Source organism: Somniosus microcephalus, chromosome 17, assembly GCF_052327205.1.
Source record: "Somniosus microcephalus isolate GS21.2 chromosome 17, FLI_Smic_1.0, whole genome shotgun sequence".
In the NCBI taxonomy this organism is placed as follows: domain Eukaryota; kingdom Metazoa; phylum Chordata; class Chondrichthyes; order Squaliformes; family Somniosidae; genus Somniosus; species Somniosus microcephalus.
The window spans coordinates 60,622,904-60,647,119 of record NC_141003.1 but is presented as its reverse complement, the minus strand read 5'-3'; the positions used below and the strand labels follow the sequence as shown (position 1 = coordinate 60,647,119).

The 24,216-nt window shown below is 42.4% G+C and overlaps 2 protein-coding genes across 6 annotated transcripts in view; one reads left to right on the top strand and one right to left on the bottom strand.

Moving 5' to 3' along the window:
• The window catches only part of dennd6b (DENN/MADD domain containing 6B), a 157,244-nt gene extending 145,573 nt beyond the window's left edge, over positions 1–11,671 (bottom strand). Inside the window, exon 1 of one of the 2 annotated variants that reach the window (XM_086010498.1) lies at positions 11,082–11,671. The gene's annotated coding sequence lies outside the window, so the exon portion shown is untranslated. The remainder of the gene's footprint in view (positions 1–11,081) is intronic. The other variant, XM_086010496.1, reaches the window with a different exon arrangement.
• Positions 11,672–15,564: 3,893 nt separating this feature from the next.
• Positions 15,565–24,216, top strand: part of LOC147105761 (plexin-B2-like) — a 274,135-nt gene continuing 265,483 nt past the window's right edge. For 2 of the 4 annotated variants that reach the window (XM_086010486.1, XM_086010483.1), the window contains exon 1: positions 15,907–16,003. The gene's annotated coding sequence lies outside the window, so the exon portion shown is untranslated. The other 2 variants (XM_086010484.1, XM_086010485.1) reach the window with 2 other exon arrangements.

Below are 24,216 nucleotides of genomic sequence, written 5' to 3'. Positions count from 1 at the left end.
GGCTTTATTTAAGTTTAAGACTCTAGTTTTGGACTTGGGCAAGTCACTCTCAAACGTCATGTGAAATTCTATCATATTATGATCACTCTGCCCCAGAGGATCCTTTATTAGGAGATTGCTAATTAACCCTGTCTCATTACACAATACAAAATCTAAAATAGCCTGTTCCCTAGTTAGTTTCATGACGTATTGTTCTGGGAAACTGTCCCGAATGCATTCCATGAACTCGTCCTCCAGACTACCTTTGCCCAGTTTGATTTGTCCAGTCTATATGAAGATTAAAGTCCCCCACGATTATTACATTACCTTTGTTACAAACTCCTACTATTTCTTGATTAATATTCTGTCCAACGGTATAGCTAGTTAGGGGGCCTATATACTACTCTCACCAATGTTTTCTGCCCCTTGTTATTCCTTATCTCCACCCATACTGATTCTACTTCCTGATCTTCTGAGCCAAGATCCTTTCTCGCTACTGTCCTTATGTCATCCTTTATTAGCAGGGCTACCACCCCTCCTTTACCATTCTGTCTGTCTTTTCAAAACGTCAAGTACCCTGGAACATTTAGTTCCCAACTCTGGTCACCTTGCAACCATGTCTCTGTAATGGCTATTAGATCAAACCCATTTATCTCAATTTGTGCTACAAGTTCATCTATCTTGTTACGAATGCTTCGTGCATTCAGATAAAGAACCTTTAATTTACATATTTTACCATTATTCCCTGCTTTGACTTTATTCTCTGCTGCACTGCTACCATTAAACACTCTGTCCCTTCCTGTCACACTCTGCTTATTTTTACCCAAATCCCAACACTGCTCTATTGCTTTGACCTCTCTTTAGATTTCTAAATTTCCCCTCACCTGACACCCCCCCCTTTTTTAGTCTAAGCCCTATCCACAGCCCTAGTTATTTGATTCGCCAGGATGCTGGTCCCAGCCCGGTTTAAGTGGAGCCCGTTCCAATGGAACAGCTTCCTCTTTCCCCAGTACTGGTGCCAGTGCCCCATGAATTGAAACCTTCTTCCCACACCACTCTTTGAGCCATGCATTTAACTCTCTGATCTGCTTGACCCTATGCCAATTTGCACGTGGCTCAGGTAATACCCTTGAGGTTCTGCTTATTAATTTAGACCCTAGCTCCTCAAACTCCCTCAGCAGAACCTCATTCTTAGTTCTATGTATGTCATTGGTTCCTACACAGACGACGACAAATGGATCCTCCCCCTCCCACTACAAGTTCTTTTCCAGCCGCAAGGAGATATCCTTAACCCTGGCACCAGGCAATCTTCACAGTCTTCGGGACTCTTTCGCGACTGCAGAGAACAGTGTCTATTCCCCTAACTATACTGTCCCTTACCACTACCACATTCCTAGCTTCTCCCCCCACTTGGATGGCCCCCTGTACCACGGTGCTGTGGTCAGTTTGCCCATCCTCCCTGCAGTCCTTTTCCTCATCCATACAGGTAGCAACTACCTCGTACCTGTTGGACAAGGTCCAGGGCTGAGGCTCCTCCATCACTACATCCTGGGTCCCCATACCTGCCTGACTCGCAGTCACACTCTCCTGTTCCTGACCACTTATGAACTCTAAAGTACTACTTAACTGAAAGGGTGTGACTGCTTCCTGGACCAAAGTGTCCAAGTATCTCTCTCCCTCCCTGATGCATCGCAATGTCTGCACCTCGTACTCCAGCTCAATAACTTTGAGCTGAACTTCGAGTTGCAGACACTTACTGCAGATGTGGTTGCTCGGGATCGCGATGCTCTCCACAGACTCCCACATGCTGCAGTTACCACACACCACCTGCCCTGCCATCTCTAACCTTGTTTTATTTATTTATTAATTAAAGCTTTTATTAAATCAATATTTTAGTTTTATTGTTTGATTATTTTATCTAGTTTAAGTTATTAATTTAATAAGTACTAGCAAGTTAGTTTCTCAGCTCTTAATTTAACCCCCTTCCCTAACTTAGAGAGCAAAAAAAAGCTGTAACACTCACCAACCAATCACCTACCTGCTCTCCTGTGACGTCTATCTTGGATTTGTTTTGTATTTTGAATCGGAGCCTCGCTGCTCCCACTGCTTTAATTCAAGCCCGTTCACGGGCAGCTGCCGCTGCTTTTGATCCATCCCCCCCTCGCTGTCTTTTAGGCTTTCCGTGAGTCTATCTGCAAGCTGTCAATTATTACTTTTTCGACCTCGGTTCACTTTACCAGTGGGCTTCGTAATGGGAAGCCTACAAGCTGATGTGCTTGGAAGAGGAAAAGGATAAGGATCTACACTTGGACACTAGCCAGATCAGGCTGTCTGAGACATGGTCCATGCCCTCTCCAATCAGCAGAGGCAGGCAAGTTACCCCAATCTGGTAAAGGTAGTGCTGCTGAAGCATACCCAGATAGATCTGGGGAGAACCACAAGTGGTGAGAGGGGAAAACTATATGCAAGTCAAATTTAAAGGGACAGGGCCAATTAATGGGGAGTGTCCCAATGAAGGGGGAGGGCGGAACAAAAATTACGTTAAATAACAAGTTAAAAGGCCTTTCTTAATCAACTGAATTGGTCGTTTTAATACAATAATAGATTTTGCCCCTCCCCTTTTCCTTTGGGGATATGCCAAGCCTCTTTTTACTACCCAGGGTTACATATTTTGAGATCTTTGTGTCACGAACTGCAGGCACAGACCCACATTTCATCACTCCACGGTGCAGCATTCCCGAGAACAGCCTCCCAGTACAAAACTTGAACTGTGACCTTTGACAAAATGACAAAACACTGCACTGAAAACTTTAGCCTACGTATCTTCTAAAAAGGTTATGACCGAGAGTCCAAAGGTCAAACAAGATTCATCGATAAGGTTCCTTAGCAACAAAATTAGTAAAACCTCACAATCGACTGAGGAAATCCTAACTCCCTGTGACACCTGTGCATCCTGTACAGATGATTCAACCTCTCGACGGATAAAAAAGTGATTGCCCATGCACACGTAGCAGTTGTCCCTTGCTTGATACATGTGTGCACTGCAGACTGGCTGATGTGGCAAATGTCACCTGAAGCGACTTGGAACAATCTGGTACCATGAAGGCTGCCGTCAGGTCTATTGGAAGAGTTGTCCTTGATCCAATGTTCTGTGCAGGTCATTATGCAGTAGATGGTACAGCTTTTGGCAGCTGCTCTTGTGAAGTGAAGACAGATCTCTTCTGACATGTCCATGTGCACGTGGTGTAGTCTTTGTACGCAGGTTTCACGTTAGTAACAGGTGTGGCCAAACGCCTCGGCGATTGTTGCACCCGCATTTGTTGGCCCCTCGAAAAATCCTCTTCTTTATCTCAATTATTATGCAAGCATTTGGAACTCGTAATGGAATATCCATCCTCACCTCCTTGTAAGATTCAACATCAAAGCCAGCAGCAAGCAAAAATAATGAAACAAAGAACTGGTAGAGAAAAAAAAATTCAAAAATGGGAAGCTACCTCAACAGTACCAAGTAATGCAGAGTACAAAATGCAGCAAAGGGTACATAAAAATGAAAAGAAAAATTACTTCCTGTAAAAGTTATCTTCTCTCTTCAAGCAACCTGCTTCAGAAGTTGGCGAGTTCCCAGGGCTCCCTTTTGTGCCCAGTATTTATGGGTGCGGCTCACATTGTCGCGAGGCTAAAAGACGTAAAATTCACCTTGGGGGCGTCAGGTGCCCAAACCGCACCTGTTGCCTGCTAAATCAGCCCAATAATGTTGCGAGATGGTTTATTACATTGGTAAACATGGGATCTTTAACAGCTGCCTGAACCATTGAAACAGGCAAACAAGGTATCTGTTTGAGGTTTCATCAGAACTCTGAAGTACTGTCTCAGTTATGCACTGGAGTTTCCAGCTGGATTACTTGGTGGAAAACTATTCTCTTCCCGAACAGCTTCTTTAAATGGAAAAATTAGGAACTAAGTATGCAAGTCTAGTTGATGCTGCAGGAATGAAATATATCGGTTTTGCTAGGGAGATCCCAGAGGAGCTTTAATTCTGAAGTGCCCAAAGAAAGTTTGGCCTTGGTTAAAGATTTTATCTCGCCTTTACTGTGTTTATTCTACCCTCTCCCTTTTGCACATAAAGACCAATGGTGGAAATATCTTTCTCTTGCCAATACTAACACAGGAACACATATAAACAACAAGGGAAATCTTGCCATTCTCAGGTTGTAAACTATTCCCAATGAACACACGAACATAAGTGTTCCTTTCCTCTTGCACTTTTCCTGAAGCTTGAGAGCAGCAGCCATGATCATGGCTCCGGGATTCGATTTACAAACATATCCCCCTTCCTGCACAATATTGTGGGTTTCAGTTCCTTCTGTTTTAATCTACCTGAGCAAAAAGCAAACCCAGTTGAAACCCAGAAATGTTTAGATATTGCTCACAAAAATTATTCACACACAATTTAGTTCAGTAATATCAAACCATAATTTCCTGGTATGCTGCTGATCTGTACAGAGCAGGCAACTTCCATGAACCATTTTTGAAAGTATACTACTTGTCACACTTTTATCATATATAGTGAAGTATACACCGACAATCATGTGGTATAAAATGTGTTATATGGGACATAGCTGAAAAACATTTTCCATGTAAAAGAGCCAAACAAAAATAAAAGATACAGTGTGTACAAGTACTGAAGACCGCTCCAAATCATAACACACCAACCCCAACCTTACATAATGGTTGGTGGGTCTCAAAGGTGACAAATTGCTGGCCCACAGTGTCTCTGATTATGGAAACCTCCCATCACATAATGGACCACTTCACCATCATAGACATAAATCTTGGGATGTGTGGGTTTTAATCAAGCTCTTAAGTAGTCGTCTAGCCCCTAAGCTCAGGAATTGCCTCCCTAAACCTCTCTGCCTCTCCTCCTTTCAGTGGCTCCTTAAAAGCTAGCTCTTTGACCAAGCTCTTGGTCATATGTCTTAATACCTCCTTCTTTGGCTGGGTGTCAATTTTTGTCTGATAAAGCTCCTGTGAAGTGCCTCGGGTTGCTCATTGAAAGCTTTTCATGATTGGTGGGCACCACAGGATATTGATTGTTTCATTTATCCAAGATTTTATTCACACACATTTTTACTGTGGACAGGCTGTCCATTTTTTCCAATGGCACCTTCCTTCTCAGGTTGTGCTTGCAGATGTCACGGTGGCATTGGGCTTATCCACACTCCCTCGTTGGCTTGAATAAAAGATGATAAATTGTTCCCCATTGTTCCTCTATCTCTGCTTATTGGCTGCCTTTTTATTTTAACATGTACAGTATATGTAAATACTGCAGTATCATTTTAATAGATTTTGCTAATTGTTTTTACCATTTGACCCAGAGGAAATGGACAATGAAGTGCAATTAAGGAAAATCATAAAAATTGTTTTAATCTGCGGTTTTGCATTCCATGAAATTCTCACTTCTAGTTTTAGTTTTGTTCAAGCTGGTTGGCCAAATTCCAAGGTAACACTTGAGCAAAAGCATGACTAAGCCAATATGTTCCACCACCTATGGTTTTGTTCTTATCTAATCACCCAGTCTGTTATTCATCCCTCTGTTTAGCTGCATTTTTAGGCCAAGGATGGAAATATGGTGTAATGGTTACATACGGGAGGTTGGTATTTGTATCCAGCTGAGTAATGCCATGCATACTACAAACTAAATGAAACACAGCAGGGTTTCCTAATAAGAATTATGCCTTTCCCACAAAGGAACCTATACAATAATAAAATGATTTTGCTATAAACATTTTTCTGCTAGAAATTCCAACAAAAAACATAAGTGTAAGTAGGTGACAACCTCTGAGTGTTGGTTGATGTGACTCGCTGGACTAGATTTTTATCAATGATAGGCAGAAATTGAAATGGAAAAAAAAGCTTCTTGTTCTCCAGTTTTTTCCCCCTCACTTTTCTCGTGAAGACATTGGCCTCGATATTAACCCCCACATGATGGACGGGAGAGGGTCAGGGAATGCATCCCCATCCCATCGTGTACACGCCTATTGCCATTTTTACGGCAGCGGGTTTTGAGCTGTGCGAGGACCAGACGTGGAGAGGTGAGACACTTCATTAACATATTTAAATCAGGCTCCCACGTTGCAATTGGGAGCCTGATTTAAATGTAACAGTGTAGGAATGGAGGTTCCTATCTGAATAAAGGTATTCGACTCGATGAATCAAATCAACAGGTTTTAATGAACAACGAAGTTAACAGGGAAACTACAGGAGAAACGGTATACAGGTCTAATCAGCTTGCTGGGCACTCGACTGCTGGAAGATTCTGGAAGCTGACGTCATCGCGTTCTTCGCGCCACTGGCGGTCACGTGATCGGTGTCATGACGTCATCACGTGGAGTGCAGGAAAGTACAATACAGTACAGTTAACAGGCAGTTTAAAGGTGCAGTCCGCGGCTGCACTACACTGTAGTTAAAGGGATTATTACTAATTGTTCTGAGACCCTTGGTGGCTCCTCCACAACAGTGGTCTATCTCTCCCCTTGCTGCAATTGCTGACCTCCTCTCCACCAGCTCTGATCTGTAGCTCCCTCCCTCCCGAATGCCAGGGACCGTTCCCAAGGGTGCTCGGCTGTGACCTCCAGGCGCTGGTTTTCTTGCCCAGCAGCCAGACAGCCTGTCAATTTGGCCGGATGCAGGGTGGGAAATGGAAGAAAATAAATGATAATGAGGTCCTGCCGTTAAATTAATCAGAACCTCCAACCTTGCCATGTTTTCCCTGCGCTGCCGCGCACCCACCCCATAAATATTGGGTGCATTGATTCTCTTAGTGCGGCATGGTTGCATGAATGGCTGTTGCGTGGATGGTTGTTGCCCTATGGTAGTCTGTCCAGGTGGGCATCATCTATGTGCAAACGCTGAGAAGACATGCTCAATCCTGCCCCCACCCAATGTCCACATATGCAGTTTCAGGAGGAATCACTGTACACCAATCAAGTGAAAGACTCAGGATGGTTTTGCCTTTCCTCACCCAAAGTTGCTGCAGCTTCTACCCTACCACTACCTCAACTGTTATGTGAAGTTAAAACTGGGATCTTTTCAGTCTGTATCACATAGCAGTGGCAACTTTATAAAGATAAATGTAACAGAATGAAGCCATTTTACCCATCTAACCTATGGCCCCCATATCATAACATCTAATTGCCTCTTGAACGATTCCATAGTTTCTGTTTCCACTACACTCCATGAAAGACCATTCCAGGTGCTAATCAGTCATTGCATGAAAAAAAAATTTCTGGCATTACTTCTGAACTTTCCTTTTACTGGTCTGTATCTCTATCCCCTTGTTCTGCCCTTGTAGTTTAACTTGATATAGCACTCCAGATCAATCTTTTCTATTCCATTTAGTATTTTATATAAGGTCCCATCTCATTCACCTGGTTTCGAGGTTGATTAATCCAAGTTTTACTACTCTTTCCTCATAGCTTGTATGTTCCCTTGTGCCTTAATAACCACAACTGAAATATCAGGGATCTTAACCCAGACTGTTAATTGTAATTATTTTTGCAGGCAATGAATAAAATGTTCACAGATGCATCTCATGCCACGAATTCCCTCTACTGTGCAGTAACATACTTTCTCATGCTTATTCACAAGCTGCTCCTCTCTGCACTTGTACAGCTAAACTAGAGGCAAGGATTTTAGAACACAATAATCAAAATTGTATTGACTGGTATATCTCTTGTGGTGATGCCAGATATTTCTCTCACCATGTAGGGTGGATATGCACAGGGAGCTTGGATCCACCACAGACTGGCTGTCTTATCAGTTTGTTGCATCTTCAAGCATTGTACCTGGCAGACCAATTTTCTAATGCAAGCGACCATGGGCAGTTTTTTTTTATATAAACCCAAGGTTCTGAGAAATGCTGGAGTTTTCTTACCTCCAGGAGTGTCCCAGTTTGGGATGGAAGAGAGACTGACAAGTATCACCAATGGGTGCAGTCACAGGGGAAACACTGGGGTTCCTAATCACAATCTGTACATATACAGAGTGGAACTAATGTTTTTGCACCTCAATCCATTTCAGTGTTAGCACTGAGGTCACTGATACTGGATCACTCGATCTGCTCATCAACCTGAAGCAGTACAGAGTGTAATAACAGATGCAGCACATTTGCATGAGTAGATTCCAATGCTATCATCTTCATGTGGTTTTCCTAATTGCTTTCCAGAACAGGCAACTGGAGGAAGTCTGTTGCAGAGTCTGAGGTTGCAGAGCAGGCGCTATTTCTTCAAAAGGTTTAACAGAAAAAAAACTTCTCTATGCATTTCCACCGTTCGCTCTCATCCTGAGCATTTCACAGAAATGCAGGAAAAATAAAACAACCATTATTCTAATACCCCTTACTAGCTGCAAAAAAAAAGCTAATTATCAGACCTTCTAGAGTTTAGCATCGATTAATAGCTAGCTGGTATTAACAGTGTAAAACTCCATTCATAATTAGCTGGCCAGATTTAGTACCCTAATTCATAAGCCCCCCTATGGCACTTCAGGGAACTAGCGTGTTCCTTGCATGATAAATATTCCCCTGGTGTCTAGAAAATACTCTGTATTCAAAGCTTACAATGCCAGATGGAAGAGATTTGCAGTATGGCATCAAAAACTGAGTTTTACCCAGTCAGTTGTAATGTATCAACTCTTTTACAATGTATTTAAATCTTACTGAGCCAAGTTAGTTCTGTTGGAGTTCATGTTGAGGCCATTTCAACTCATTATCCCACTGATAGTCTTACAACATTCCTGTTCTGGATGTTTATGAGGGAAGCAGGCAAAATCAGTGCCGCCTGGGATTCTAACCTCATTCTACATCATCTTGTGCATTCTCCTTTTGAGCACAGAGCTTTGTACGATTTAAAATTAAAAACAGTAGCATTTCTTTCTGTGGAGTTATAAAAAGAATGCATTTAAGTGAAAGCTAGATAAACACGTGAGGGCGAAATGAATAGAAGGTTATGTTGATAGGGTTAGATGAAGTAGGATTGGAGGAGGCTCGTGTGGAGCATAAACACCGACATGGACCAATTGGGCTGAATGGCCTGTTTCTGTGTTGTACATTATATATAATTCTATGTAAATCCTATCCTATCCTTAGGCCTCCCCTAAAACTCCTCCCCAAGACTTTGTTGGTGTTCAATCTCTATAAAGAGGTTGCAATCCCATCTTTACTTAATTCTTCATTCATCTGAAGTGAAATGCATGTACCATTGCATTCATGTATTTTGAGCTTTTATCGAACTATTTGGTCATTTTTGATGCTACTTGTTCATTAGAATAAAAGAAGTTAATTTTAGACTGTTAGTGATTTTATTTGATAACAAGACTCTAGGTAAACCCATTACAAAATAGTATTGCACTAGATAAGACTGCAGAATATGTTTTGCTTTGCTACTGATTGGTAAGGTTGAAGCACGTTTGACAAGATCAATGCACACTGTTAAAGTTACTAAAATGTTAGTGTCCAAGTTACACCACACTTCTATGCCAAGCAGTAAAATATCACCGTTACTGTTGCAGAAGTAGCATCTGCAGATTTGCAGGTCACAAAATCTTGTGTGAAGGTAGAATTTACATGCTAGACATTTAGGGTAGCAAAGACTCAACTTTGTAAGACTGCTACTTGGAGTAATCCTGAACTGAAAAGTTGCTATTTTCTAATCCACTGCGCCTCAACTTAGGGCCAGTAATAAGGTAGGTCATCTGATGACATAGCTCATGAAACCAAGAAAAAGAACATGGCTGGAGCCTTGTAAGAGCAGAACCTGAATGTTTTTAGTGTGTTGTTATGGCAAGAAGATTCTGATGGACAGGACATTTTGCCACACAGCTGAGGGTTGATACCCCACGAAGGTGATGCAATAAGCGCCAGCTGCAAACGCACCATGTGGAAGATGAGATCGTAGGTCTGTGTACAGAAAGCCTGAAAGTGATGACAAGCAGGCAGCTGCATGAGCTGGCAGACAAAATAGTGCAATGGCATATCTTGAGGCATTTATGTTCAGCTGGTTATGACTGATGGAATAAAAAGCTTCCACCATTCCGTGCTTCTTTCTCTAGTAGAGTGCGGTGCAAATAGATATTTACTTCCTATGCTGCAGTGCTGTTCAACCATCTTCACTACTGACTCGGTCAAAAAAAAGGGAAGTGGCTTGGGAAGGGAGCTACTTATGCAGTGAGAGAGATCACATGAACGTTGTGTGGTTGATGTATTAAAAATTCTTCAAACAGCCTGTGCCCCTGGGATTTCTCTCTCTCTATTGGTTAGGCCTAAACTATTGGTATGTGAAATAATTAACATGAATGAATAAGATTATACCAAAGTCTGCAATCTAACTTTTTGAACCAATACATGTTTCTATATAATGATATGAAATAGTGGGAGGACAGCAAGATGTTATTTCTACCATGGACTGCTTGCAACAGCTTTGTGTTTGCAATGGTTAAGTCACTTTTCAAAGACTTCTACTGGGGTTGTGTGGTTCAAACCTAGGTGGGTTGTGTAGCTTCTAGTGTCAGCAGAATAAGAACTGATTCCATTATTATGAACTTTTCAACTTTTCCATAATGTTTATTTAAGTTCAGTTTCCCACAGCTTGGTGATATTTGAGGCATCCTTCATTATAGTCCCTCTAATTTGGCACATATATTTTTTAAGTACTCTTTCCTTATCTTCCAGCCTTTTCTCTGAAGTGCATATAACTTTCCTGAACCAAAGAAAACCCTTAAAAGTGTAACTCCATCAAATTCAAATGTTGTTAAAGGCATGAAGACAGCATTATTTAGTAAAAGTTCTATTCTATTTTTAAACTGGTAGTTCAGTCCCTATTATTTTAAAATGGAGAGGTCACACATGGTGCATTTTTTTAGAACTGGGTTGATCTGAATCATTCCAGAAAAGTGAGACAGAGAAATAGGCTCCCTGTGGGGGAGGGAAAGGTAATATTAATAAAGCTCTATTACAATCTATGATGCCATTTCTTTGTCTTACCAGCTGAAACCATAGTATTATCTTAGTATCTGTTCTTTATAAGTGGAGTCTTTATGAGGCTTACCGGGTTCCAGAATCAGCCTTCGACCAAAGAATGTAAATTAATAATTGCTTTCTTGTGTGGAGACTTGACTTGTAATGTTTTATCCTTCCGAACCTCACCCTCAGCTGTAAACAACAGTTCAGGTTTACTACATGATTCTTCTGTTTCAGTCATGAAAAACAGCACTCAAAATTATGTTGTTACTGCATAAACTCACAGGGTCTTAGAACTGGCAGAGAGATGGTATTATTATTTTTAAAATAGGCTTTTGGTTTTGCTAATCAAAGAAAGACATATGGGGGAGAAATTCGGTATCGCCCCATTTGGGGCGCAAAGTTTAGCACCTGGTGCTAATTATCGCCTCCGACTGCAAACTTGGCTATCGCCCCTGTAGGTGATTGGAGCACTAAATCGGGCACTACATACCTCTCTTAAGGCGCTAACACGGAGGAGCGAGGCGCTAACTCAGAGCGCTGGCGAAGCTCATATGAAGTCAGTCAGCAATGGAACACAGACACACTGGCGCCGGTCAGTTCTTAAAGGGGTCAATCTTGCTCTCCATTCACACCCTGCTCATTGCAGCCTTGAATCTCGGCCTGGAGAGACCTGTACATCAATTCTGCTGAAAAGAACAATGGAGAGGCCCAGGGAAAGAGCTCAGAGTGCAGCCCCCATAGTCTCTTCTAAATCGATGCAAGGAAGGTCAAATCAAAATGAACCTGCAAAGTGCTGCTCAGTGCCCAAAACTCCTTCACACAGCGTTGAATCTCTCCAGAAGTCTCTCTCTCTCTCAGAATGCGTGGTGCAAAAATGTCGCTGACAAAAAAAGTCAGGAAGTGGTCGCCTTTAAATAGCTCTCCCTCAGTCCCTTCCCGACTGCAAAACGTTCCCCTCAACCTGTTGTTGCTAGCGGCAGGCAGTAAGGCAGGGGGGCGCCACTCAATATCTGGTTTGGGGTGCTAAACGCTCGACTGATGTCACGATCTGCGGGCGCAGGAGATCGTGGTGGTAGTGTTTAGTGCCGCCGCAAAATGTCTGGTCAATTTCGCGAGTGGTGCAAACATCGCCGTGCCCGGGCGCTAGTTGCTTTGCGCCCCATTAGCGCCCCCTTAGGGCGCTAACGGGAGGCGCAAAGCAACCGAATTTTCCCCCCATAATGCTCGAGACAGACTGCACCTTGAATACTGCATCCCCCTCCCCTGCAAAACCCCATTTCTGATTGCTAGAGAATCCGATATTCAAGCATTGGTGGTCGTGTCGAGGTGTGAAGCTAATCCCTGTGGTCAGAAGCAGGAGTTATGAGAAAGGTCTGGAGAAACTTGGCTTTCAGGCCGAGAAAGAAGCTTTTGAGAGGTGATCTTACAGAGATACAAAGATTGTTAAGGATATAGAAAAAGTTAACCTGGAATATTTAAAGGAAACTGCGGGAGTAGAACTAAGAGATACAGGTTCAAACTAGAGAAGGGAAATTTTAAGACCTATCAGGAATTTTTTCTTTGCACAAAGAGTGATCAACAAGTGGAATAAACTTCCATATCGAGTAGTGGAGTCAAAAACCCTGGAATCATTTAAGAAACAGTTGCATGGTACAATAAGGTGGGGGGGGGGGGGACGTTAGGATCTCTTGGAATAGATGAAACAAGATGGGCCGAATGGCCTTCCTCATCTCTAATTATCTTGTGATTTTATGACTTGTATTTATACAGCACTTTATCTTGTTGCACTGCATCTCTCAGAAACATCTCTAAAGTGCTTCTCATACAATAAATTATGATGAAATTCAGTAACTGTTATGTTGGCAAACTGCAACCATTTTGCACATAAGAAGATCCCACAAACCGTAATGAGATGATCAATCGCTCTGTTTTTGATGATGTTGGAACATCACGGTGATTTTACATCTCATCTCATGTAACATAATTTTGACAATTTTATGTCCGCAGTAGCATTAGCCTATATTATGTACTCAAGTCCGAGAGTAGGGCTTGAACTCACAACCTTCAGACTCAGAGAAAAGAGTGCAATCAACTGACTCTGGGAGAAAGTGAAATTGGAGAAAGGAAAGTAGTTAGACAGAATAGAAGGCCTGAGGGGAAATTTGATAATGTTGGTTTTTGAAGGAGGTAGAGACAGTATTGAACAATAGAGATGGGTTGATGACGTTGGTGAGTATAGGTTTAAGGAGGGACAATTTACTTGCAAGAAGGTGGAAAAAAGGGGACAAGGAGGCAGAGGGTAGACTTCATGGATGAGAGGAGTGTAACAAGAGCCAGGGGAGATATTAGGCAGAAACTGGATTATGGGGTGGGTGTTACTCAGTTGGGAAGAAGGCAAGAGGGAAGGTTGTGAATTAAGGAGTTGGAGAAAAGAAAGCATCAAAGGACACAAGCATCTGTGTGGACAGCTTTGGCTGCTAATAAGTTCATGAGTTCCTTGCATTTGTGGATGAAAGTGCATGAGAGGGAGGTTTTAATTGGAAAAGTTTTGGAGTTGATTCTGTTCTCCTCCCCAGGATATTCTTGCAGCTGTGAAAAGGGAGCAACAAGACACCTTAAGGTGGTCAAATTAGATCTGACAATCAACAGCCTGGCCGGTCAATTACCAGATGCGATCAAGCTTGTGGTCTGCAGTCATGTTGGTGGCAGTTTTGAGAGCGCAGTGGATGGAAAGTCATCTGAGATCTGAGGTGTCAAGGATGTCAACTGTGGAGACACGGCAGTTGTGGAGTAGATCCAGAGAGCAGGTAGCAGGCTAGAGTGGGGAGTTGGAGTTTGACAGGGTTCTTGTAAAGGAGTTGGGAGTTAATTCTTCCCGGGGCAGAAGCTCAGAGTGGAACAATTTTAGACAGGCAGGTGGATATGTAGAATGGAAGTGGACAGAGAAAACCTTTTAGATGGTAGAGACAGTAGAGGTAAAAAAAAGTTATTAATTTCCTCACTTAGTTTCTCTAATGTTACACTGTTCTCCAACATAGCAACTGAACAGGTGACTGCTCCCAAGACTCAAGATCAAATCCACTCTAACTAGCCTCTCAGGGGCAGGCAGGATCAGACTGAGGTGACGTGACTGCGAGGTTTCTTCCCACTCCCTGCAAGAAAGAACCTTGTTCTGCTCCTACTATCGGTTAATACATTTAGTAGAATCATCTGCTGTGCCACAGACACCCTGCCTTAAAAAAATTAATTGATTATATACACACGGTATTTGCATAATCATGGAATTTGGAACAATAGCCTAGAAAGAGGTGGTACTGAGTCATGAGTGGGTTCGGGTGAAAATTAGGGTAGCTGCCTTTGCCAAGTTCAAAAGCAGGCGGGGAAATCAGGTCTGGAGTTCTGCAGTTTGTTTTGCTGTTGATGATGAAAATTCACTGAAAACCTCTGACTTCAATAGCTGTTGCATTTACATGATAAATCACAGAAGTGAGAGAAACGGTCCTCTTGCCCCATTTTCAATTCCTCAACTTTTTCCACATATAGAACACTGACAAACGAGTGATAGTGGCACTAGCTAGATATGGGCCTTACAATTACACGGTGAAATTTGTACATAAAGGAAAGACATTTGATTCATATCAAGCCTGTAAAGCTTAGCTGTGTAACTTGTGTATGCATTTCTTTTCCATTTTGCAGATATTTAATATATAGACCTCTAAGAATGTACAGGATAGCATCTATACATGGCAGCTCAGCATCTTTGTGGTTGCAGCTCCAGCAGCTTCCAACATTCCTCGCTCTCATCAATACAGAAGTTTAGTACAGTAGTATGGACTTTCGTTGTATACTATTAAATAATGGGGACATTATAAATGCATTAATATCTCTGAAGAAATAGCGTTTGAATGCTAATCTTAAAAAAAGTGTAATTGCAATGCAGTGGTCTTTAATACAAGTGGAAAAACTAACAGATGGCACTATTACCAATGCAAGAACTAATGTGTAATGGTGTTGTTATATGTCTGGTAGCACATTTGGAGTGAAGCGAGTAATGTGGAATGATCCTACCCGTTCATCTGCTCGAAATCAGGGGCACTTATTCTGCTCAGCGGCCTCGCAGTGCCAGGCTTCTGGTGGTGAAGGAGCAGATTGTACCTCTTCGGCACTTCCCCAAACTTGAAATTCAGACTTGTTTGCCGAACCGCTTTCAACATTAAAGTTTCAAACTTCCAGCTCTCCCAAAAAGCTCAAGTCGAGGGCAGTTTAAAAGCAAAAAAAAAAAATCACAACTCGTGCCTTTAAAATCCCCACCACAGTGTTCGCGCGAAGCTGACAGGCAAACCCGACAGGGGGGACAGAGAGAGGAAAAAAACACACAAGAGCAGGACCTTAAAAACAAAATAAACCAACGAAATATCAATTCATACAGACAACAAACCACGCCCGCCCCAGATCTGATCGGTTAAAAATAAGCAAACAAAAGCCCCGGCCGGAGTGTTTGGTGTGTGTGCTCGCGTTCAGTCCGAATGTCACAATAACGAGAAAGCCACAAGCGCAACAAAGCGTCCTCGGAATAAGTGAGAAGTTGTCTCAGTTATTGGGCTCCTGCGGGTGTTGTGTGGGGAGAATTCCCACAGCTCTGGCGGCATTTCTCCTTCTCCCCCCCACCCCCAGTGTTAACACCACCCATGTCCCGAGCAATTTCTCGGTGCACGGCGCGCCCAGCCGATCTTCAGCAACAAAAGACTCGGTGAGCAGGCGGCCACAACTTTTCCACTGGTGCCCTCGTTGGGAGGCTTTCTCCTTCTCATTATTCGCAAGGAATCGCCCGATTCCGTTTCCTGTTCCTCGTGTCGTTGTTACTCAGAGCGGATGTGTGCATCGCCCACAGGTGAGTCCTTTATTTTTTCCCGTCTCTCTCTCTCTGGATTAAAACACAGCCCGAGTCATGTGAGTCACTCACCTTGCTGAAGTCTCGGGTTCAGCCGCACTCCGTGGAAAAAAAAGGTAAGGAGCTGCTTGCCGCCTTTAGCCAGCAGGTCGATGTTGTATTTTTTTGTTGTTCTTTATATCCTTACTCTTTTTTTCACCCCACCCCACTCCCTCGGATGGTTTTACTAAAAAATTAAAAAAAGGGAGGGACGAACCAAAAAGTTAAATGAACTGAGGGCGCGAGCGATCGCCCATTCGGCTTTGAACTTTGCAAGCTTGTAACTTGTTGGTCGCTTTCACCTGGTTGCATTGTCTTGGAGGATTGGCGAGGGATGCAAGGCTCCGAAATATCTGCATTTGCTTCAGTTAAATCGTTTTTTTTTAAGAGCTTGATTTCCTCATCGAAGACGGGGGACCCTGGTTTCCGATGAATTCGGCTCCTGTCTCCGAGCCCAGCCCTAGAGGAGGACATGGGCTGATTCCTATTGTTGACGCGCGACCCTCCCTCTCTCCCTTTGTGTGTTTGTGTAAAAGCCCCCCAGAGCAATCCAGGGGGACGGATTGTGGCAGATTAATATCTAAAAGCGGGTTGTTGAGCACTCGATCCCTAGATTTCAAGTTTGAGCCTGACGTCAGGCTCCGGCTTAACCATTTACTCGTCGAGTCATTCTTCGCTCGATGTATTCCTACTTTTCAATGGATCCTTTCTCTCTCCGCCCCCCCCCCGGCTGCCCTCCTGGGTTTGTATCTCCAACCGAGGAATGTGTCAAATATATACAGGATAGTTGGTTCCTTTTAGGGAAAAAAAAAAGTTTGACTCATTTTCTTTTTGCCACTGATTATTTCAACGCAAAGTTGGGCGTGGTGAGCGATTTCACTCATCATGGAGGTTTTTTTTTATCTTTGAGGATTTAGAAGCTATCATCAAAATTTAATGTTGACAAAATCTTTACAACTTTCTGAAGCGACCTTGTGTGATATTAACCCTTTGGTAGAAGAGCTGCGCCGTGGAAGGTCTCTGAAAGGCATTCTGTGCTCCCCTGGAGCCTTCTCTTTTATTGTTGGGAACAGCCTAGCCTACTTCCAGCAGGATTTTTTTTTTTGCTGGCACAGGTGGTGCTACAAGGTAAGTGCATCAGTGTCAACGATGGCAACTCGTGTTTTTCATGAGTTTTAGTCAAATTGCATGGTTAGAAAAACAAATAATTCACGGGTTATGAACTAAGTTAATAAAACCGTGGTTAATATTTAAACGTTTTTATTTGTCCCATGGAGCTTTTATCATGACTTGGCTTTTTGCAGTTTCTATAGTCGTTGACTTCAATTTTGCCGAGTGAAATCAGGAAGAAAACCTGAATGCCACATAGTATGCATTTATAGACTCGTGTTTGACACTGGTGTGCACATTGCTGACATGGATGTCTATTGAAAGGAACACCCTGATGACGCTTGATGTGAAGTTTTGTGATTTTTAGTGGTGACTTCAGCTAACCTTATATTTTTTTGAGAAGAAACTGATTTCAGAGGACCTTCCTGATTTATGTGGGCCATGAAAAATGTACAACATATTTAATATGTTTGCACACCTCAATAATCATGACTTGGCTTTGGACTGTTAGCGGCCTTCTCTAGGCACAGTGCTCCTGACAGTTTACGCAAGAGGATTACCAGTTGTGAGGTTGCTTGGTTCTTGATTACAGGGAAATTCTCGGCTCAGCATAAATGATTCAGACATGAATTAGTATTAAGCTGTATGTGTCCAGGCTACTGACCTGGGCAAAAGGGTGCTTTGTAGAATGGCTTCATATAATCCTGAGTGTGAAAACATGTATTCATGAATGTGTGTGGTGGAGTGCTGTCCCACAGAGTGGTTGGGTACTAGTTTGTCACTTTTTTTTCCTGTGTGTGCGGAGTTCCTAATTCTGTGTCTTCTAGAAAGAGGTATTAAGTAGAGGCCAGACATATCCCTACAGGGAGAGAGAGAGACATTCTACTGGGAAATCACTCCAGGCTGCCCTTGTACACCTGCTAACACCTGAGTGTAGTGTTAACAGAAGCCTGGGAGCTGTTTACCTGCCCACCCTCTTGGGGAATGGTGTGAAGGGCCTAGAATAAGGGATAAAGGAAAATATATTTGTGTGTGAAAAGACATGGTGACCCTTCTATTCTCCCCTCCTTCCCCCACATAGCTTAGGTGGGTTAGTTTTGTATTTCTGATTTAATGGTGAGTTACTTATTCACTTTGTGTGCATGTTCTGCAGTTAATACACAATCAGAATGTATTTAAGGATAGGTGTAATGTACGCTGCAGTATATATATATTTAAAGTCTGACTGCTTTTTGAAGTGTTTTTCTGTCTAATCTCTGGTGCCTTTAAGCTGCCGTTGTTGGGGAAATGGGTAGGAAACATGTTTTCAATCCTCAGCCAATACCCCTCTGAGACCAGCCACTGAAGAGATCAGAAGATAATTTACAGATGAGGAAGGCTATTTGGTCCATCTTAATTCATTCATCCATCCGTCCAGAGACCTTAGTCTCTTTTTCTCCCCTTGTCCCCCCCACACAGCATCGAGTTGTTCATCAAATAATTCTAGGGTTTTCCCCTCTCCATCTCTAACTGAAGTCCATTCCATGTGTTGATCACTCTGTGTGAGGAAGTATTTCCTTGTATGAGCCCTAATTTTGCCTTTTACTAGATTAAACCTGTGTCCTCTTGGTGTTATTTTGCAATTTAAATTAAAATATTATTCCAGATTTATCTTTTCCATTCCGTTAACTTGTCTCCTATGTCTCAATAAAATCAACTCTAAGATGGCTCTTTTCCAGGCTGAAAATTCCCAAATTTTCCAGTTTTTCCTCATAACTGAGATGTTTACCGCCTTGTGGCTCTTCTCTGCACTGTCTTCAGTGCTTTAGTGTGCCTTGGTTTTATTCTACTGTTTTGGCTAAATACTTTAACATTCTATTGTTTTTGTGGATTGCTGCTTTTATATTGGTTGGATACATTGAGACTCCTCTGTCTTTTCATATTTATCCTTAGCTATTTCAACACTATTCACAGAGTATATGTTTCACTCATTCTTCCTCCTGTATGCAGTCCTTTACAGTTGCCTGCATTAAATTTCATGTACCAGTGATCTGGCCACATACGTATTTTGTTCTGAGATTCCTGAGCTGCCTCCTCCAATTTCACTGCCCCGCCTTGTATGGTATCTGTAAATTGGACCAATTTCAATAGAGCTTCCGGATCCAAGTCACTGTAAATTAGAAACAGTCGTGGTTCTAACAGCAAGCTGAGGCATTCTACACAGTACTGCTTCTCTCCTTCCCCCATCCCCACCCCCTCCCCGCCCCCCATCCGAGCGAACTTGACTTGAATCTTTTAACTAGACCCATCGTTTTCTACCTTTTAGCCAATTTCTTATCCATTTCTTAGATTTTACCTGAATCCCCACAGCTTTGAGATTATATTACATAGAATTTACAGCACAGAAACAGGCCATTCAGCCCAACTGGTCTCTGCTGGTGTTTAAGCTCCACATGAGCCTCCTCACACCCTACTTCATCTAACCCTATCAGCATAACTTTCCATTCCTTTCTCCCTCATGTACTTAGCTAGCTTCCCCTTCAATGCCTTTCATGTAGAACTTTATCAAATGCCTTTTTGGAAATCTAGGGACACCACTTTGTAGGTCCTTCTACTGTCCATTATCATTTCCTCAAAGGGGTTGGTCAGTCAGGATCCCCCCTTCTGAGTCCATGCTGATTCCTGTTTACCGGGTTATAATTGTACAGCTAATCCAAATTGCTTCGTAACATTCCTTTAAAGATGCTCCATGGCCTCTACTGAAGTGTTATTTAACAACCTCCCCCAGTTGATTTGCTTTGATTGTTCCTTCATTTTTTTGAATTAGCTGTTTTTTTAAAAGTTACATACCTGACTCCTGGTTTCTGGTATTTCGGACTCGCAGTTTATGTTAAACCTAGTGATTCTGTAATTGCTGTACCCAAGAAGTGCAATGACTTCCATTTCCTGTACATTGAATCATTAATGAATACAAAGTCACACGATCACATGGTTTCCCTGACATACCAAGTCATGAAGCACTCATGCATTGCATTTACCAACTCGTGACGCTAAACTGGGTTTTCTCAGTTTATATTTTGTTGATTTGAAGTTTTCCATTAAAATAGCCTTTTCTCATTGATGCGCTATCAATTACTCATAAAAGACTGAGAGTTAAGAGAGTAACTAAAGGCTTTTATTAACAAAAGAATGAAGGTCTGCCTCGAGTGGTCGACCGGTCCAGAAATACAAAGGGCTGGGGAGCAGTCACCTTTATACTAGGACTTGTGTTTTCTCATTCTTCCTGCATTTTCATCAAAGTGTCCTCCTTCTGCTGACCTGGTGGTCTGAAGAATACCCCTTGTCTTTCACATTGTAGATGTCTAACCAGTGTAGTTATATCCACCTATTGCCTACCTTCTACCGTACAATAAATCTTGGCTGGAATTTAGTGTCTTTCCAGCCCTCTTGCACACCCTTCCCCACAGATATCAACATTATTTTTCATTGCTGCATAAGTGTTCTTGGCAAGTCTCTTTTTGTTCCAACTTAGTGTAGTTGTAATAAAGTAGCCAAGGAATGACTCTTATTTTCCATCTGTGTTATGGGGAAGTGCCGAACCTGTGCTTGATACATTCTCCTGACAGCCCCTGTACGTATGTGGAGTCTGGGTGAAGACCCAGTCGCCTATGGCATTGCGTGTTGGTGCTCCAACATGCTCATTGCTCGACCAACAGGCTCATTTTGAGATTTTAATTTTCACTTATTGTGACATTATCGGCACGTAGGAATCAGTTTTTGATCATTATTCCACATTAGCGCTAATACATGTGAAATAACACCGCAGGTCATTGATACATGTTCTCTACATTTAATGTACTGATTTGATACCATTTGATCTAATTTGCATTGGAGATCTGAATTTGGTTGCCTTGCTATATGAAAGCCCGTACTTGGGTGCTACAAATTTTTACTTTTTTGGACTTCGTAGGAAGCATTTTTTGGCAGGGAATGAAATGTGGAAAATAAACTACTTATCCCAGATCAACTTACATCATTCACATTGCGTAATAATCAGTAAATCAATGGCGACTTTTATTTATATCAAATGTCTGTGGTATATTTAGGACAGACTTTGGTGAAAATTAAGGAGATTATTAAGTTATTGGCTATAGCTTTCCTACCTCTTTCCTGCTCCCCGCACCGCCCCCCACCACCACCACTTTCCCTGTAACCACATCCAACCACCTCCCTCTTCTGTTGTTAAATTGATACATTTTCAAAGATAAAAATAAAAACTGAAAATCTGGGATAACAAAAGGGGAAATGTTGGAAGTACATCACAAAAGAGTCTGTATCCAAAATGTTAATCTATCTTGTATTTTTTCGGTGCTGTTGGACCTGCCAGGCTTTCATGGTATTTTCTGATCAGTTTGCAGGTTACAAATATTAGAATCTGCAACATGTGGTTTAAATGGTTGCTAAGATTGGTGCCTGTAAGCTGTGCTGTATTTGTGCCTTTTGGTACTATTGCAGTAATAACTGAGCTAAGAAATGAAAATGAGTACATAATGAGTTTTGGCTATTGCCAGCTGGTCTTGCTGTATAATATTAGGGGAATATTGCAGGGATTTTGGGTACTTTCCCAGGATTATGGCCCATTGAAGACTCCTGTTGGGAACAGCTTTCAGTTTCTATAGGATGTGCATCCTTCAAAGCCAAAAGTTTTATTAATTTGTCGACTAATTACATAGCTTTTTTTTGTGGGCCCGTTGTCTTCCTCTAATGTGTTTTTAAAAACTTTTTTTTATTCATTGATGGGATGTGGGCGTCGCTGGCTAGGTCTGCATTTAGTGCCCATCTCTAATTGCCCTTGAGAAGATGGTGGTGAGCCGCCGCCTTGAACCACTGCAGTCCATATGGTGTAGGTACACCCACAATGCTGTTAGGAAGGGAGTTCCAGGATTTTGGCCCAGCGACAGTGAAGGAACGGCGATACAGGTCCAAGTCAGGATGGTGTGTGGCTTGGAGGGGAACTTGTAGGTGGTGATGTTCCCATGCGTCTGCTGCCCTTGTCCTTCTAAGTGGTAGAGGTTGCGGGTTTGGAAGGTGCTGTTGAAGGAGCTTTGGCGAGTTGCTGCAGTGCATCTTGTAGATGGCACACACTGCAGCCACGGTATGCCGGTGGTGGAGGGAATGAATGTTGAAGGTGTATGGAGTGCCAATCAAGCGGGCTGCTTTATCCTGAATGGTGTCGAGCTTCTTGAGTGTTGTTGGAGCTGCACTCATCCAGGCAAGTGGAGAGTATTCCATCACACTCCTGACTTGTGCCTTGTAGGTGGTGGAAAGGCTTTGGGGAGTCAGAAGGTGAGACACTCACTGCAGAATTCCCAGCCTCTGGCCTGCTCTTGGAGCCACAGTATTTATATGGCTGGTCCAGTTCAGTTTCTGATCAATGGTAACCCCCCAGGATGTTGCTAGTGGGGGATTCGGCGATGGTAATGCCATTGAATGTCAAGGGGAGATGGTTAGAGTCTCGCTTGTTGGAGACGGTCATTGCCTGGCACTTGTGTGGTGCGAATGTTACTTGCCACTTGTCAGCCCAAGTCTGAATGTTGTCCAGATTCTGACAGATCCCTCTTGGGATATGTACCTGTGTCCAAAAGGAGAGCAGGTAGTCTTGTCCCACACTGCCTCTTAACTGATCAGTGGATACAATCTTTTTTTTAACCCCTTCCCTGTAGGAAAAAATCCTGGTGTTTGGCACCAGCCCAGAACTGCTTCCCCGAGGAGAAATAGCAGATCTCTGTTCTGTTCTTCATTTTCTTTCTTCACCTGTCCCAAATTATAGAATGAGACTCAGCGGGTTTAGTATGTTAAATATGGCTAGTGCCAATCGTGGCTGTGGCAAATATAGGCATTTGCAGGGGTACGGTAGCATCGTGGTTATGTTACTGAACTAGTAATCCAGAGCCCTAATGATCCGGAGACACGAGTCCAAATCCCACCCCGGCAGCTGGGCGATTTTAAATTCAATTAAATGTATCTAGAATAAAAATCTAGCATCACTAATGGTGACCATGAAACTACAGGATTGTTGTAAAAACCCATCTAGTTCCCCAATGCCCTTTTACGGAAGGAAATCTGCTGTCTTTACCCAATCTGGCCTATATGTGACTTCAGACCCACAGCAATGTGTTTGACTCTTAACTGCCCTCTGAAATGGCCTTGCAAGCTAAGTTGTATTCAAGAAGACGGCTCACCACCACCTTCGAGGGCAATTAGGGATGGACAATAAATGTTGGCCTTGTCGGCAATGTTCATACCCTGTGAATGAATTTAAAAAAAAAAAAAAAAAAAAAAAAAAATTTTTAAAAGAGGGACCTGTCAAATTTTTGAGGGTATGGAACGTTGCTGTCTATCGGGGATGTATGGTTTAGTTCATCTAATGATATGCCATGACTAACAATGGTCTTTTGAGTGAGTATGCCTTAAGCAATCAGGAAAGAGTTTCCCAGTTCTATTTTTCTTGAAATTGGTCACGTGTTCATGTTTTAGTGGTTTGGAGAGCGAGTTCATGAGGTTGCACCATGTAATGAGTAGGGTAAGTGTCGATGGTCCTCTTGCCCTCCCTTGTGTATCTTCATATTCATAAACCCTGTAGAATGGAGCTCTGATTTATCCCCTTAAACTCTATGGAGAAACAGATTAGTGTCTCTTTTTGGCCTTGCAAAGCAGTTATGTTGTACAGGATTTTAAATTTTATACATGTGGACTGTCTGGGTCAAGTGGAAAGAACAGATTGCAATGATGCAATATTTTCATATCTGGAAATTTCTGGCCAGTAATTGGCCAGGATGTACAATGTTTAAAAAAAGTTTTACTAATTAGTGTGTAGGTTGGATAGCTCATCACTATTACTTGGTGAAAGAGTCAATCATGTACTTATTGTGCCTGTATATATTCCTCTAGGGCATAAAAACCCAAAAGGAAAAGTGATCCAACTATGGCTAACAAAAGAAATTAAAGCTAGTATTAAGTCAAAGGAGGAAGCTTATAAAGTTGCCACAAAAAGCAGTCAGCCTGAGGATTGGGATCTTCAGAAATCAGCAAAGGGGGACCAAGAAATTGATAAAGGAAAGGGAAAATGGAATATGAGCACAAACTAGCGAAAAATATAAAAACGGATTGTAAAAGTTTCTATAGGTATGTGAAAAGGAAA